The sequence below is a fragment of the Armigeres subalbatus genome, chromosome 1 (assembly GCF_024139115.2).
Source record: "Armigeres subalbatus isolate Guangzhou_Male chromosome 1, GZ_Asu_2, whole genome shotgun sequence".
NCBI lineage: Eukaryota > Metazoa > Arthropoda > Insecta > Diptera > Culicidae > Armigeres > Armigeres subalbatus.
In genome coordinates, this window is record NC_085139.1 from 145,279,267 (window position 1) to 145,285,336 (window position 6,070).

Sequence of the window (6,070 nt, forward strand, 5' to 3'; positions counted from 1 at the left end):
CAGAAACAAGCCACATTGCATTTAAAGCTGTTCAGTTCATTTCTTTTTGAAAAAGTTTCGGCGCGTGCTTCTTATTGTAAATCGATAACATTTCAATTCCAATTTATACATCCTATTTCAACAAGCTCCAGTTCTTATCATTTTCATATTCTTTCCAAAGTTGCTTTCGTTGTGTGAAACAAAACACTGTATTACTATATCACTACACACTATGATGAGTCCATAAGATTGAATTAATACTTCTATGTGATAATGGACGGATTTCAATGAGTGCAAATCTTTGTATCCTATTCCAAACCAAGCTTTTTTTCTCTACGAATATACAAAACTATCCTTGCATCGGATGTTTCGATGTTCAGCCATAAAATAACCGTGCAAGATTGAATCAATCCCAACAACAGATATACAGAAAACCCATTCCTGTTGGTTCGACCGCTCACTCGTTTAAAGCAAGGTAAAGTTTCTGCTGCTTCCTGCTTGTTTGAGAAAAAATTATGTTGTTACCTCGTTTGTTCTGGGTGCTTCGTGTTTGCTTTTGGGATTTCCACCTTTATTACAGTTTGCCGCAGTACAGTTGATGGGAAACAGCACTGGAAAAGGCAAAAAACCGTCCAGTCTCCTTCGAGGTTGCCAATGCTGGCGACCCCCATCCGCACTCGTACCGAGGGGGCAAGATTCTGTATCGCAATGTTACAAAACAATGTGGGGGCCCATTTAGTGGAATAATATAGAAACGAAACAATTTCCCCTGCTTTAATACCCGACGAAAAGCACTAGAGCAAACACATGCTCGATAAGCGTAGGAAGACGACAGCACAGGGCAACGTGTAGGTATACGTGCTGAGAAAAGGAAAAGTTTCGAGTGCATCATAAAGTTGGTTGCGGCTTTTCCTAGCAGCATATTACATACCCAGGCGCAGCGAACTGAAACAAGGTTGGCTGCATCGTTAAGTGTGTAGGGAAACGTATGTGTAAACGAAAGGTGTACTTGAAAACATCAATTTCAACCTTCATTACTACAGAGGCCCTCGGCAAGAAGACAGTACCTCGTCCCTCTTCCGGCAATGATGGGGCAATAGTGAACCATTGCCGAGGAAAGTTCCTGGTCAGCATCGGCATCGTGCTGGTCCGGAAAAAGCGGTAACGCAGAGTGGAAAAAGTTGGCCCCTTCCCTGCTTCCGGTTTCCGTTTTTATGAACAACCCCGTCTGAAGTATTTTGCCAAAGTTTGACTCAGTCAGGAACATTTCGACGGTAATTTCGCCGGTGAAGCACAAAATAGTTCTGGAATTGCAGAACGACACTTTTGGCCTTGCGATTTCCGGAAGCGATGATTTGAAGGGTACATTGCTTTAATACTGCTGATGAAACGATTGTGGCCTCGTTAGCGTTCTGTTAGGATTGAAGTTAGGGCAAATGTTTATTGGACTTGTTGTTGAATCAAGATTGAACTACTTTCTTCGCATTTTTTGGGAGATACTCAATTATATTTTCTGGAAAATGTCCCTCTTTTTCAATAGCTCTATATTCCAACTTGAACTTGGTCTGCTTTTTAACTTACTGCATCATTTCTACAGCAAATAATTCAAATCATGTGTACCATAATTTTAAGAATCTAACCAGGTTTTTAGTTCAGATTAGCCGTGGATAAGTTCCAGAATATTTAAACATCAGATTATAATATCTATAAGCAAAAGCAACTTCAGATGAAAACAGCTAATAAAATCTTGAATAAGAGATCTGTTTTTGTTCGTTTCAAAACAAATGCCATTCCGACAGGAATTCTTCCGAATTCCGACAGAAATTCTTCCGAATTCCGACTGGAATTCTTTCGAATTCCGACCGGAATTCTTCCGAACTCCCATCGGAATTCTTCCGAATTCCGACAGAAATTCTTCCGAATTCCGACAGGAATTCTTCCGAATTCATTGTTGAACATCAAACACTGCTTGAACATCAAGTCGCTCCAACACGCCCCCGATGCCAGTTCGTGTTCGCGTCGGTGAATGTATCTTTCAGACAGTTGTTAATGTCTTGGATTTCACGGCTAGCACCCAAAAAGTTCGTCCCATTGTCCGATTAGATCTCGCTGGGGGCCCCTCGCATAGATACGAAGCGGCGGATGGCCATTTTACAAGACTCGCTTGATAGCGAATGTGCGACCTCGAGATGAATAGCTCTCACGGAGAGACAGGTGAAAACAGCGACCCACCTCTTCACCAAGCTGCGTACACGTTTAACTCGAATCGGGCCGAAATAGTCGATCCCGACATAGGTGAATGGAAGTCCGCATTGTTCCAAGCGCATATCCTGTAACGGAGTCATTTTGGGGGTGGCGAAGCTTAACGAATCTTGCATCTCTGACAGTTTCTTGAGACCTGGCGTACTACTGTGCGAAGATTCGATATGTGGAAGTGCTGCCGGATGTCGTTGACGATTGTCTCGTTATTATTGCAGTGTTACCAGTCAACTAGAAGTTCTGATAACCAATTATGAATAATGGGGAACTAGAAATCAAATGTAACATCCAGTGTGGCTCCGATTCTACTGTCAAAGCGCAGGATTTTTTCTCATGGGCGAAAGGAAAAGGTTTGTATAGTATTCTTGATTTGTCGATCTGCTTCATCGTTGAGTCCTCGTTAAGCAACACAACGACTTCGTCCGGGTAAGCTTCAGCTTGCACCATACGCTGAAGAACTGCTTGTGATAGCTGAGTCTCATTCTGCTGCAGGTCACCTGATTGTTTCGGCTGTCCCAGTCTACGACGTCGAGGGTTATCCAGTGCTCGTATTACAAACTCGTGCTCGTATTAACAAACGTTCCCATTTTGAAAATCGGCTGAAATCTACCAGTGGCTTGGTGAGGACTTCACGGTGCACCAGACAAGCGTGCAACTCTTCGGATGTTCCCCGCAGCCCTTGTGTATTCTTCTTCGGCCATTCTGCTTCAGGACGTTGTAGGAATTCAGGGATTTGAACCCATCTAGCTAGAGATGGAACTAAAACGAAGACCATTTCCCATCGGCGACATTTTATTTTGAAGGGACCTAACTTCAGTCTTCCGTATTCGTATTGGATAATATCTCTTCAACTCTGCAAGCTACAAATTTGCGGTACCCGAGCAGGAGGAATTGCCTCAATAATACCTCATTCTGTTATTGATGCCTCACTCTGTTATAAACTAGCCTTGCATAAGAGGTAAAATACCAAAAAAATTATACCAAAAAATAATATGCACATGGTTCACCAAACGTCCTGAATGATGACTCGTCCGTGCACTAAAAGGTGGGACATTAGCACGAGGGAGTCAAACACGATCATGACGCATTGTAACAAGTTGCGTTTGGTCGGCGTCACTTCACCCAAGTCTGCATCTACCGAGAACGTGAATTGGTCCTCGCTCGGAAGCCAGGACATACCTAAAACTCGCTCAACCACTTTCTCTTTATTGGTTTCTATGTACTGCGCAATTCGGGAATCAGAATCCCCAACCTGTTAGAGAGCTGCTGAAAAGTTAGACAACCAATTCCTTATTGTAAACCATCCGTTTTCATGGACATGTTTTGCCTCCAGTGCTGCTTTGATGGACTCAGCTTCAGTGACGAAGCTGTCCAAGTAGTCATCGACGTAATGCTTGGACACCATTGCTACGGCTGCTCGGGGAATAGTTGTGTCCTTCGGCATTCAAGTTTTTGATAAACTGAGCTTGGCATGGGGAGCACGTAGATCCAAATGTCCCTACGTCCATAATGTATACTTGGACGGGCTGGCTTGGATCTAAACAATACAGAAACCTCTGGGCTTGCTTGTCGCCGGACAGGATTTGAAACTGGTGGAACATTTGTTTCAAATCGCCACAGATCGCCACCGCCCGCGGATATCAAACCAACATTATTGGAACCGATGATAATTCCGGGATAAACTGAATCATAACTACTCAGGGGGAGTCCCTGCAAGTATGCTGCTCGGCCAACCGTTCGTAATTTAACGACTGATTTGGAAGACTGAGATCCATCGTCGTGCGAAAGTTAAAAAAACCGATTGCTTCATGTTGTGGTGCGCGTTTACTCGATCCTGTGCAGGGTTTGCAGAAATAGCTCTCAATAGATAACGAACAACGATAGAAGAGAGACGAAATTCTCTTCGAATCATAACAAGCCATGAAAACAAAACTATCGCACTTGAATACAAGTTGAAAAAAAAACTGATTCGGATTTAAACGAAACGATCCATTTTCAATCCTTGACTTTGTGTTGTGGATATTCACACGCAAGACACAAGACCGATGAACTAAATCCCTGCTTCGAAGGCTGCGTCCTCTTTGTGAGTTCCACCGAATGGGCGTTTATGAAGTTTCTGTATTTCCCTTTCTCACTTCTGCTTTCGCATCTGTTTGATCTTGCCGACTTGGTATCGGAGATAACCGTGACTTCAGATGCCGCCACGACAAGGGTGAACATGTACGCCGAGAAAGTAAGGAAGTCTACTGCAAGAAAATGCCGCTTATACAAAGCCCAATCTAGACGTAACTGTCCAGGTATTTTCTCCACCAATTCTTGCAATAACACTGGGTTGCATAAATGTGCAACCTGACCTGCGGCCTCAAGATGGTCGCAAAAATTCTCCACTGCCATCCCGAATGATATGAATTCGATGACACTGCGTTTATCCCTGCACCGGAGTACATCCATAGCTGGGTCACAACTGGAACCGTACTGTAGGATGGTATTGCTGGTGTCGGAAACAGGCTCATGAACGGGAAGGATACTGACGTTATTACCCTGCTTTTTGGAATTGCACCTTGGTTCACATAATGCTCAAACGCTGCAGGGTTTCATGGTGCCGAAAAAGAAGTTAGTGGTGGACCACTGTAGGGAAGAACAGTTGACGGTATTATGGATGGCATATGAGGAATCGTTGTCTACCGAGGTTACGTTAATGGAATTCTGCTGCACACGATCCAGCTTCGGCAATTTGTTGACGTTAGTTTTGAATTTAGGCGTTGATGATGCATAACCTGGAGCCGTAGCAGATGTTGGGGCCGGCCTCTGACACTGCTGGCTGGGTGATTTTCAGATTCGATAGTCGATTGTACAACAACGAGGTTTTTGCTATTAATCCTGGCACACTGATATCTAATGACTGGGAGGAACAAAGGGTCTTGGGACCTGTCATGTTGGCAGACGATATGGATGGTGATACATTCCAACAGTGGCTCCGAAACAGCCGTACTGATATAGTCAGTGCAGCTGGATTCTCGTCTCCCTTCGGGCCCCAAATTGGTGAAGTGGCCATCACTCGTTTCGATATGGCCAACATCATATGCGGTTCGTCTAGTGGTGCTAAGGCAGCGTCGGACGCCACCAGCCTTAAGACATAACAAAATTTAAAGGCTTACAAAATAAACAATTAGTTACACACTCAACAAATTAAAATGATCGACGATCTCTTTGTACCCCGAGAAAATCGTCCAGTGTGTTGCCCATTGCGAGATATGATGAGGTTTCCTCATAAGATTTTGGTCCATCAGTCACATCCCGCAAATATGTTTTTTATTGCGTTTTGTACCCTACTAAACACACAAACATCACAGACAGTCGACGCACCGCCGATAGTAAATCATTCAGAAAGCTCTTTTCATCGCCCAACTTTTTTTGAGCCTTAATTCATGCTACGTCTCAAATATCCTGATCCACAATTCAAAATGCTTACATGGCCAGGGCTGTCAAATTATTTTACATGCCAATACATAGGCATGCGTAGAAAATCAGTATTGTCTGTATTTAGGGGGAGTATTGTTTCTTTTCTAAATTATGCAAAATAGCGATTCTGATGATTGGCCAATGTTATGTACATGTGTAGCATTTTAATTGAGTTTCATAAAACTAGGTAAATAAAATTAGAAGTCTCAGAGATCTGTTGGAATCTTTTAAGGAGCCCGATGCAATCATGTTTAATCATCACATCACTTAAATTGCCTCGGTGTAATATTTTTTGTTTAAAGCTCAATCTTTTCCGAAATTCATGTCATTTTTTGACGTAGAACTACGTCTGCCTTATTGGGGTAAACTT